Source organism: Rhamphochromis longiceps, linkage group LG7 (genome assembly GCF_057381845.1).
Source record: "Rhamphochromis longiceps isolate RC_006_pf linkage group LG7, R_longiceps_female_GT1.1, whole genome shotgun sequence".
Taxonomy (NCBI): Eukaryota; Metazoa; Chordata; class Actinopteri; order Cichliformes; family Cichlidae; genus Rhamphochromis; species Rhamphochromis longiceps.
Window position 1 is genome coordinate 64,981,821 of NC_140563.1, and position 12,438 is coordinate 64,994,258.

Below are 12,438 nucleotides of genomic sequence, written 5' to 3' on the forward strand. Positions count from 1 at the left end.
CATGGTTATAAACCAGGTGAAAATTGACCTCAAACTTTTGAGCTGTAGTGTAGATTGCAATGATAGTGTATAGTTATCTATTACAGAAGAATATATAGAAGTATGAGGACAGGGAGACACTGTAAAAAAGTTATGAGCTGTCTTGCTGCAGAGAAAGTGGAGTCTGTCATTCTTGAAAAGCTCCCAAGATAGGCAGCTGGCAGGTTGAATGATGCTCTGCCTCTGTGGTCAAGTACAGACATAGGCCTTAAGCAACCATGAGCCACTGATAAGTGTGAGAAATTAGTGCACTTAATGCAGCGGTCCCCATCCCCCGGGCCTCGGACCGGTACCGGTCCGTGAGTCGTTTGGTACCGGGCCGCGAGAGTTGAGGCTCAGGTGTGAAATGTATGGTTTTCAGGGTTTTTATCGGTTTTCAGCGTTATTTTGTTATCGTTTTTATCGTTAACTCGGTGTCCCTGGGCCTTTTCAAGTGTGTTATGAATAAATCTTCTTTTTTTCGATACCGGTACTAGTTTTATTTTGTTGTATTTATCCGCGACACCTTAAAGGCCGGTCCTTGAAAATATTGTCAGGCATAAACCGGTCCGTGGCGCAAAAAAGGTTGAGGACCGCTGACTTAATGCATGTTTCCTAATTATATACGTATGAGCCACTAATAGGAGAAAATGAGCACGCAATAAAGTGGACTTGTTAGGGAGAGATTGCCATCAGAGTTAAAACACTCCACCTCAATTTTGATGATGGACACAGCTAAAAAAATGAGCGTTTTGTTGACACTGATGACAAAATCCTGATCAGATACAGACAGACACATGCATACAACACACACTACTGCTCAAAAGTTTGTGGTCAGTTTCAAACAGTTGTCTTTTAATTAATAATTTACATTTACTTTAACATAATATTACATGAAAATGATCAGAAATTTTTTCACAGATGTGTGTTTAATGAATCATTTATGTTAAATCACCCATGATGCATTAGGAAATGTCTACACATTTATACATGGGCCCATTTTTAGTAACAATCACTGCTGTGTGGACCAATCACATGGTTATAAACCAGGTGAAAATTGACTTCAAACTTTTGAGCTGTAGTGTAGATTGCAATGATAGTGTATAGTTATCTATTACAGAAGAATATATAGAAGTATGAGGACAGGGAGACACTGTAAAAAAGTTATGAGCTGTCTTGCTGCAGAGAAAGTGGAGTCTGTCATCCTTGAAAAGCTCCCAAGATCGGCAGCTGGCAGGTTGAATGATGCTCTGCCTCTGTGGTCAAGTACAGACATAGGCCTTAAGCAACCATGAGCCACTGATAAGTGTGAGAAATTAGTGCACTTAATGCAGCTGTCCCCAACCCCCGGACCTCGGACCGGTACCGGTCCGTGAGTCGTTTGGTACCGGGCCGCGAGAGTTGAGGCTCAGGTGTGAAATGTATGGTTTTCAGGGTTTTTATCGGTTTTCAGCGTTATTTTGTTATCGTTTTTATCGTTAACTCGGTGTCCCTGGGCCTTTTCAAGTGTGTTATGAATAAATCTTCTTTTTTCGGTACCGGTACTAGTTTTATTTTGTTGTATTTATCTGCGAAACCTTAAAGGCCGGTCCTTGAAAATATTGTCGGGCATAAACGGGTCCGTGGCGCAAAAAAGGTTGAGGACCGCTGACTTAATGCATGTTTCCTAATTATATACGTATGAGCCACTAATAGGAGAAAATGAGCACGCAATAAAGTGGACTTGTTAGGGAGAGATTGCCATCAGAGTTAAAACACTCCACCTCAATTTTGATGATGGACACAGCTAAAAAATGAGCGTTTTGTTGACGCTGATGACAAAATCCTGGTCAGATACAGACAGACACATGCATACAACACACACTACTGCTCAAAAGTTTGTGGTCAGTTTCAAACAGTTGTCTTTTAATTAATAATTTACATTTACTTTAACATAATATTACATGAAAATGATCAGAAATGTTTTCACAGATGTGTGTTTAATGAATCATTTATGTTGAATCACCCATGATGCATTAGGAAATGTCTACACATTTATACGTGCGCCAAATCTTAGAAACAATCACTGCTGTATGGACTGATCACATGGTTATAAACCAGGTGAAAATTGACTTCAAACTTTTGAGCTGTAGTGTAGATTGCAATGATAGTGTATAGTTATCTATTACAGAAGAATATATAGAAGTATGAGGACAGGGAGACACTGTAAAAAAGTTATGAGCTGTCTTGCTGCAGAGAAAGTGGAGTCTGTCATCCTTGAAAAGCTCCCAAGATAGGCAGCTGGCAGGTTGAATGATGCTCTGCCTCTGTGGTCAAGTACTGACATAGGCCTTAAGCAACCATGAGCCACTGATAAGTGTGAGAAATTAGTGCACTTAATGCAGCGGTCCCCAACCCCCGGGCCTCGGACCGGTACCGGTCCGTGAGTCATTTGGTGCCGGGCCGCGAGAGTTGAGGCTCAGGTGTGAAATGTATGGTTTTCAGGGTTTTTATCGGTTTTCAGCGTTATTTTGTTATCGTTTTTATCGTTAACTCGGTGTCCCTGGGCCTTTTCAAGTGTGTTATGAATAAATCTTCTTTTTTCGGTACCGGTACTAGTTTTATTTTGTTGTATTTATCCGCGACACCTTAAAGGCCGGTCCTTGAAAATATTGTCAGGCATAAACCGGTCTGTGGCGCAAAAAAGGTTGAGGACCGCTGACTTAATGCATGTTTCCTAATTATATACGTATGAGCCACTAATAGGAGAAAATGAGCACGCAATAAAGTGGACTTGTTAGGGAGAGATTGCCATCAGAGTTAAAACACTCCACCTCAATTTTGATGATGGACACAGCTAAAAAATGAGCGTTTTGTTGACACTGATGACAAAATCCTGGTCAGATACAGACAGACACATGCATACAACACACACTACTGCTCAAAAGTTTGTGGTCAGTTTCAAACAGTTGTCTTTTAATTAATAATTTACATTTACTTTAACATAATATTACATGAAAATTATCAGAAATGTTTTCACAGATGTGTGTTTAATGAATCATTTATGTTGAATCACCCATGATGCATTAGGAAATGTCTACACACTTATACATGGGCCCATTTTTAGTAACAATCACTGCTGTATGGACTGATCACATGGTTATAAACCAGGTGAAAATTGACCTCAAACTTTTGAGCTGTAGTGTAGATTGCAATGATAGTGTATAGTTATCTATTACAGAAGAATATATAGAAGTATGAGGACAGGGAGACACTGTAAAAAAGTTATGAGCTGTCTTGCTGCAGAGAAAGTGGAGTCTGTCATCCTTGAAAAGCTCCCAAGATAGGCAGCTGGCAGGTTGAATGATGCTCTGCCTCTGTGGTCAAGTACAGACATAGGCCTTAAGCAACCATGAGCCACTGATAAGTGTGAGAAATTAGTGCACTTAATGCAGCGGTTCCCAACCCCCGGGCCTCGGACCGGTACCGGTCCGTGAGTCGTTTGGTACCGGGCCGCGAGAGTTGAGGCTCAGGTGTGAAATGTATGGTTTTCAGGGTTTTTATCGGTTTTCAGCGTTATTTTGTTATCGTTTTTATCGTTAACTCGGTGTCCCTGGGCCTTTTCAAGTGTGTTATGAATAAATCTTCTTTTTTTCGGTACCGGTACTAGTTTTATTTTGTTGTATTTATCTGCGACACCTTAAAGGTCGGTCCTTGAAAATATTGTCGGGCATAAACCGGTCCGTGGCGCAAAAAAGGTTGAGGACCGCTGACTTAATGCATGTTTCCTAATTATATACGTATGAGCCACTAATAGGAGAAAATGAGCACGCAATAAAGTGGACTTGTTAGGGAGAGATTGCCATCAGAGTTAAAACACTCCACCTCAATTTTGATGATGGACACAGCTAAAAAAATGAGCGTTTTGTTGACACTGATGACAAAATCCTGATCAGATACAGACAGACACATGCATACAACACACACTACTGCTCAAAAGTTTGTGGTCAGTTTCAAACAGTTGTCTTTTAATTAATAATTTACATTTACTTTAACATAATATTACATGAAAATGATCAGAAATGTTTTCACAGATGTGTGTTTAATGAATCATTTATGTTAAATCACCCATGATGCATTAGGAAATGTCTACACACTTATACAAGGGCCCATTTTTAGTAACAATCACTGCTGTATGGACTGATCACATGGTTATAAACCAGGTGAAAATTGACCTCAAACTTTTGAGCTGTAGTGTAGATTGCAATGATAGTGTATAGTTATCTATTACAGAAGAATATATAGAAGGATGAGGACAGGGAGACACTGTAAAAAAGTTATGAGCTGTCTTGCTGCAGAGAAAGTGGAGTCTGTCATCCTTGAAAAGCTCCCAAGATAGGCAGCTGGCAGGTTGAATGATGCTCTGCCTCTGTGGTCAAGTACAGACATAGGCCTTAAGCAACCATGAGCCACTGATAAGTGTGAGAAATTAGTGCACTTAATGCAGCGGTCCCCATCCCCCGGGCCTCGGACCGGTACCGGTCCGTGAGTCGTTTGGTACCGGGCCGCGAGAGTTGAGGCTCAGGTGTGAAATGTATGGTTTTCAGGGTTTTTATCGGTTTTCAGGTTTATTTTGTTATCGTTTTTATCGTTAACTCGGTGTCCCTGGGCCTTTTCAAGTGTGTTATGAATAAATCTTCTTTTTTCGGTACCGGTACTAGTTTTATTTTGTTGTATTTATCCGCGACACCTTAAAGGCCGGTCCTTGAAAATATTGTCAGGCATAAACCGGTCTGTGGCGCAAAAAAGGTTGAGGACCGCTGACTTAATGCATGTTTCCTAATTATATACGTATGAGCCACTAATAGGAGAAAATGAGCACGCAATAAAGTGGACTTGTTAGGGAGAGATTGCCATCAGAGTTAAAACACTCCACCTCAATTTTGATGATGGACACAGCTAAAAAAATGAGCGTTTTGTTGACACTGATGACAAAATCCTGGTCAGATACAGACAGACACATGCATACAACACACACTACTGCTCAAAAGTTTGTGGTCAGATTCAAACAGTTGTCTTTTAATTAATAATTTACATTTACTTTAACATAATATTACATGAAAATTATCAGAAATGTTTTCACAGATGTGTGTTTAATGAATCATTTATGTTGAATCACCCATGATGCATTAGGAAATGTCTACACACTTATACGTGCGCCAAATCTTAGAAACAATCACTGCTGTGTGGACCAATCACATGGTTATAAACCAGGTGAAAATTGACTTCAAACTTTTGAGCTGTAGTGTAGATTGCAATGATAGTGTATAGTTATCTATTACAGAAGAATATATAGAAGTATGAGGACAGGGAGACACTGTAAAAAAGTTATGAGCTGTCTTGCTGCAGAGAAAGTGGAGTCTGTCATCCTTGAAAAGCTCCCAAGATAGGCAGCTGGCAGGTTGAATGATGCTCTGCCTCTGTGGTCAAGTACAGACATAGGCCTTAAGCAACCATGAGCCACTGATAAGTGTGAGAAATTAGTGCACTTAATGCAGCGGTCCCCAACCCCCGGGCCTCGGACCGGTACCGGTCCGTGAGTCGTTTGGTACTGGGCCGCGAGAGTTGAGGCTCAGGTGTGAAATGTATGGTTTTCAGGGATTTTATCGGTTTTCAGGTTTATTTTGTTATCGTTTTTATCGTTAACTCGGTGTCCCTGGGTCTTTTCAAGTGTGTTATGAATAAATCTTCTTTTTTCGGTACCGGTACTAGTTTTATTTTGTTGTATTTATCCGCGACACCTTAAAGGCCAGTCCTTGAAAATATTGTCGGGCATAAACCGGTCCGTGGCGCAAAAAAGGTTGAGGACCGCTGACTTAATGCATGTTTCCTAATTATATACGTATGAGCCACTAATAGGAGAAAATGAGCACGCAATAAAGTGGACTTGTTAGGGAGAGATTGCCATCAGAGTTAAAACACTCCACCTCAATTTTGATGATAGACACAGCTAAAGAATGAGCGTTTTGTTGACACTGATGACAAAATCCTGGTCAGATACAGACAGACACATGCATACAACACACACTACTGCTCAAAAGTTTGTGGTCAGTTTCAAACAGTTGTCTTTTAATTAATAATTTACATTTACTTTAACATAATATTACATGAAAATGATCAGAAATGTTTTCACAGATGTGTGTTTAATGAATCATTTATGTTAAATCACCCATGATGCATTAGGAAATGTCTACACACTTATACATGGGCCCATTTTTAGTAACAATCACTGCTGTATGGACTGATCACATGGTTATAAACCAGGTGAAAATTGACTTCAAACTTTTGAGCTGTAGTGTAGATTGCAATGATAGTGTATAGTTAACTATTACAGAAGAATATATAGAAGTATGAGGACAGGGAGACACTGTAAAAATGTTATGAGCTGTCTTGCTGCAGAGAAAGTGGAGTCTGTCATCCTTGAAAAGCTCCCAAGATAGGCAGCTGGCAGGTTGAATGATGCTCTGCCTCTGTGGTCAAGTACAGACATAGGCCTTAAGCAACCATGAGCCACTGATAAGTGTGAGAAATTAGTGCACTTAATGCAGCGGTCCCCATCCCCCGGGCCTCGGACCGGTACCGGTCCGTGAGTCGTTTGGTACCGGGCCGCGAGAGTTGAGGCTCAGGTGTGAAATGTATGGTTTTCAGGGTTTTTATCGGTTTTCAGCGTTATTTTGTTATCGTTTTTATCGTTAAATCGGTGTCCCTGGGCCTTTTCAAGTGTGTTATGAATAAATCTTCTTTTTTTCGGTACCGGTACTAGTTTTATTTTGTTGTATTTATCTGCGACACCTTAAAGGTCGGTCCTTGAAAATATTGTCGGGCATAAACGGGTCCGTGGCGCAAAAAAGGTTGAGGACCGCTGACTTAATGCATGTTTCCTAATTATATACGTATGAGCCACTAATAGGAGAAAATGAGCACGCAATAAAGTGGACTTGTTAGGGAGAGATTGCCATCAGAGTTAAAACACTCCACCTCAATTTTGATGATGGACACAGCTAAAAAAATGAGCGTTTTGTTGACACTGATGACAAAATCCTGATCAGATACAGACAGACACATGCATACAACACACACTACTGCTCAAAAGTTTGTGGTCAGTTTCAAACAGTTGTCTTTTAATTAATAATTTACATTTACTTTAACATAATATTACATGAAAATGATCAGAAATGTTTTCACAGATGTGTGTTTAATGAATCATTTATGTTAAATCACCCATGATGCATTAGGAAATGTCTACACACTTATACATGGGCCCATTTTTAGTAACAATCACTGCTGTATGGACTGATCACATGGTTATAAACCAGGTGAAAATTGACTTCAAACTTTTGAGCTGTAGTGTAGATTGCAATGATAGTGTATAGTTATCTATTACAGAAGAATATATAGAAGTATGAGGACAGGGAGACACTGTAAAAAAGTTATGAGCTGTCTTGCTGCAGAGAAAGTGGAGTCTGTCATCCTTGAAAAGCTCCCAAGATAGGCAGCTGGCAGGTTGAATGATGCTCTGCCTCTGTGGTCAAGTACAGACATAGGCCTTAAGCAACCATGAGCCACTGATAAGTATGAGAAATTAGTGCACTTAATGCAGCGGTCCCCATCCCCCGGGCCTCGGACCGGTACCGGTCCGTGAGTCGTTTGGTACCGGGCCGCGAGAGTTGAGGCTCAGGTGTGAAATGTATGGTTTTCAGGGTTTTTATCGGTTTTCAGCGTTATTTTGTTATCGTTTTTATCGTTAAATCGGTGTCCCTGGGTCTTTTCAAGTGTGTTATGAATAAATCTTCTTTTTTTCGGTACCGGTACTAGTTTTATTTTGTTGTATTTATCTGCGACACCTTAAAGGTCGGTCCTTGAAAATATTGTCGGGCATAAACCGGTCCGTGGCGCAAAAAAGGTTGAGGACCGCTGACTTAATGCATGTTTCCTAATTATATACGTATGAGCCACTAATAGGAGAAAATGAGCACGCAATAAAGTGGACTTGTTAGGGAGAGATTGCCATCAGAGTTAAAACACTCCACCTCAATTTTGATGATGGACACAGCTAAAAAAATGAGCGTTTTGTTGACACTGATGACAAAATCCTGATCAGATACAGACAGACACATGCATACAACACACACTACTGCTCAAAAGTTTGTGGTCAGTTTCAAACAGTTGTCTTTTAATTAATAATTTACATTTACTTTAACATAATATTACATGAAAATGATCAGAAATGTTTTCACAGATGTGTGTTTAATGAATCATTTATGTTAAATCACCCATGATGCATTAGGAAATGTCTACACACTTATACATGGGCCCATTTTTAGTAACAATCACTGCTGTATGGACTGATCACATGGTTATAAACCAGGTGAAAATTGACTTCAAACTTTTGAGCTGTAGTGTAGATTGCAATGATAGTGTATAGTTATCTATCACAGAAGAATATATAGAAGTATGAGGACAGGGAGACACTGTAAAAAAGTTATGAGCTGTCTTGCTGCAGAGAAAGTGGAGTCTGTCATCCTTGAAAAGCTCCCAAGATAGGCAGCTGGCAGGTTGAATGATGCTCTGCCTCTGTGGTCAAGTACAGACATAGGCCTTAAGCAACCATGAGCCACTGATAAGTGTGAGAAATTAGTGCACTTAATGCAGCGGTCCCCATCCCCCGGGCCTCGGACCGGTACCGGTCCGTGAGTCGTTTGGTACCGGGCCGCGAGAGTTGAGGCTCAGGTGTGAAATGTATGGTTTTCAGGGTTTTTATCGGTTTTCAGCGTTATTTTGTTATCGTTTTTATCGTTAACTCGGTGTCCCTGGGCCTTTTCAAGTGTGTTATGAATAAATCTTCTTTTTTCGGTACCGGTACTAGTTTTATTTTGTTGTATTTATCCGCGACACCTTAAAGGCCGGTCCTTGAAAATATTGTCAGGCATAAACCGGTCTGTGGCGCAAAAAAGGTTGAGGACCGCTGACTTAATGCATGTTTCCTAATTATATACGTATGAGCCACTAATAGGAGAAAATGAGCACGCAATAAAGTGGACTTGTTAGGGAGAGATTGCCATCAGAGTTAAAGCACTCCACCTCAATTTTGATGATGGACACAGCTAAAAAAATGAGCGTTTTGTTGACACTGATGACAAAATCCTGATCAGATACAGACAGACACATGCATACAACACACACTACTGCTCAAAAGTTTGTGGTCAGTTTCAAACAGTTGTCTTTTAATTAATAATTTACATTTACTTTAACATAATATTACATGAAAATGATCAGAAATGTTTTCACAGATGTGTGTTTAATGAATCATTTATTTTGAATCACCCATGATGCATTAGGAAATGTCTACACACTTATACATGGGCCCATTTTTAGTAACAATCACTGCTGTATGGACTGATCACATGGTTATAAACCAGGTGAAAATTGACTTCAAACTTTTGAGCTGTACTGTAGATTGCAATGATAGTGTATAGTTATCTATTACAGAAGAATATATAGAAGTATGAGGACAGGGAGACACTGTAAAAAAGTTATGAGCTGTCTTGCTGCAGAGAAAGTGGAGTCTGTCATCCTTGAAAAGCTCCCAAGATAGGCAGCTGGCAGGTTGAATGATGCTCTGCCTCTGTGGTCAAGTACAGACATAGGCCTTAAGCAACCATGAGCCACTGATAAGTGTGAGAAATTAGTGCACTTAATGCAGCGGTCCCCATCCCCCGGGCCTCGGACCGGTACCGGTCCGTGAGTCGTTTGGTACCGGGCCGCGAGAGTTGAGGCTCAGGTGTGAAATGTATGGTTTTCAGGGTTTTTATCGGTTTTCAGCGTTATTTTGTTATCGTTTTTATCGTTAAATCGGTGTCCCTGGGTCTTTTCAAGTGTGTTATGAATAAATCTTCTTTTTTTCGGTACCGGTACTAGTTTTATTTTGTTGTATTTATCTGCGACACCTTAAAGGTCGGTCCTTGAAAATATTGTCGGGCATAAACGGGTCCGTGGCGCAAAAAAGGTTGAGGACCGCTGACTTAATGCATGTTTCCTAATTATATACGTATGAGCCACTAATAGGAGAAAATGAGCACGCAATAAAGTGGACTTGTTAGGGAGAGATTGCCATCAGAGTTAAAACACTCCACCTCAATTTTGATGATGGACACAGCTAAAAAAATGAGCGTTTTGTTGACACTGATGACAAAATCCTGGTCAGATACAGACAGACACATGCATACAACACACACTACTGCTCAAAAGTTTGTGGTCAGTTTCAAACAGTTGTCTTTTAATTAATAATTTACATTTACTTTAACATAATATTACATGAAAATGATCAGAAATGTTTTCACAGATGTGTGTTTAATGAATCATTTATGTTAAATCACCCATGATGCATTAGGAAATGTCTACACACTTATACATGGGCCCATTTTTAGTAACAATCACTGCTGTATGGACTGATCACATGGTTATAAACCAGGTGAAAATTGACTTCAAACTTTTGAGCTGTAGTGTAGATTGCAATGATAGTGTATAGTTATCTATCACAGAAGAATATATAGAAGTATGAGGACAGGGAGACACTGTAAAAAAGTTATGAGCTGTCTTGCTGCAGAGAAAGTGGAGTCTGTCATCCTTGAAAAGCTCCCAAGATAGGCAGCTGGCAGGTTGAATGATGCTCTGCCTCTGTGGTCAAGTACAGACATAGGCCTTAAGCAACCATGAGCCACTGATAAGTGTGAGAAATTAGTGCACTTAATGCAGCGGTCCCCATCCCCCGGGCCTCGGACCGGTACCGGTCCGTGAGTCGTTTGGTACCGGGCCGCGAGAGTTGAGGCTCAGGTGTGAAATGTATGGTTTTCAGGGTTTTTATCGGTTTTCAGCGTTATTTTGTTATCGTTTTTATCGTTAACTCGGTGTCCCTGGGCCTTTTCAAGTGTGTTATGAATAAATCTTCTTTTTTCGGTACCGGTACTAGTTTTATTTTGTTGTATTTATCCGCGACACCTTAAAGGCCGGTCCTTGAAAATATTGTCAGGCATAAACCGGTCCGTGGCGCAAAAAAGGTTGAGGACCGCTGACTTAATGCATGTTTCCTAATTATATACGTATGAGCCACTAATAGGAGAAAATGAGCACGCAATAAAGTGGACTTGTTAGGGAGAGATTGCCATCAGAGTTAAAGCACTCCACCTCAATTTTGATGATGGACACAGCTAAAAAAATGAGCGTTTTGTTGACACTGATGACAAAATCCTGGTCAGATACAGACAGACACATGCATACAACACACACTACTGCTCAAAAGTTTGTGGTCAGATTCAAACAGTTGTCTTTTAATTAATAATTTACATTTACTTTAACATAATATTACATGAAAATGATCAGAAATGTTTTCACAGATGTGTGTTTAATGAATCATTTATGTTGAATCACCCATGATGCATTAGGAAATGTCTACACACTTATACGTGCGCCAAATCTTAGAAACAATCACTGCTGTATGGACTGATCACATGGTTATAAACCAGGTGAAAATTGACTTCAAACTTTTGAGCTGTAGTGTAGATTGCAATGATAGTGTATAGTTATCTATCACAGAAGAATATATAGAAGTATGAGGACAGGGAGACACTGTAAAAAAGTTATGAGCTGTCTTGCTGCAGAGAAAGTGGAGTCTGTCATCCTTGAAAAGCTCCCAAGATAGGCAGCTGGCAGGTTGAATGATGCTCTGCCTCTGTGGTCAAGTACAGACATAGGCCTTAAGCAACCATGAGCCACTGATAAGTGTGAGAAATTAGTGCACTTAATGCAGCGGTCCCCATCCCCCGGGCCTCGGACCGGTACCGGTCCGTGAGTCGTTTGGTACCGGGCCGCGAGAGTTGAGGCTCAGGTGTGAAATGTATGGTTTTCAGGGTTTTTATCGGTTTTCAGCGTTATTTTGTTATCGTTTTTATCGTTAAATCGGTGTCCCTGGGTCTTTTCAAGTGTGTTATGAATAAATCTTCTTTTTTCGGTACCGGTACTAGTTTTATTTTGTTGTATTTATCTGCGACACCTTAAAGGTCGGTCCTTGAAAATATTGTCGGGCATAAACGGGTCCGTGGCGCAAAAAAGGTTGAGGACCGCTGACTTAATGCATGTTTCCTAATTATATACGTATGAGCCACTAATAGGAGAAAATGAGCACGCAATAAAGTGGACTTGTTAGGGAGAGATTGCCATCAGAGTTAAAACACTCCACCTCAATTTTGATGATGGACACAGCTAAAAAAATGAGCGTTTTGTTGACACTGATGACAAAATCCTGGTCAGATACAGACAGACACATGCATACAACACACACTACTGCTCAAAAGTTTGTGGTCAGTTTCAAACAGTTGTCTTTTA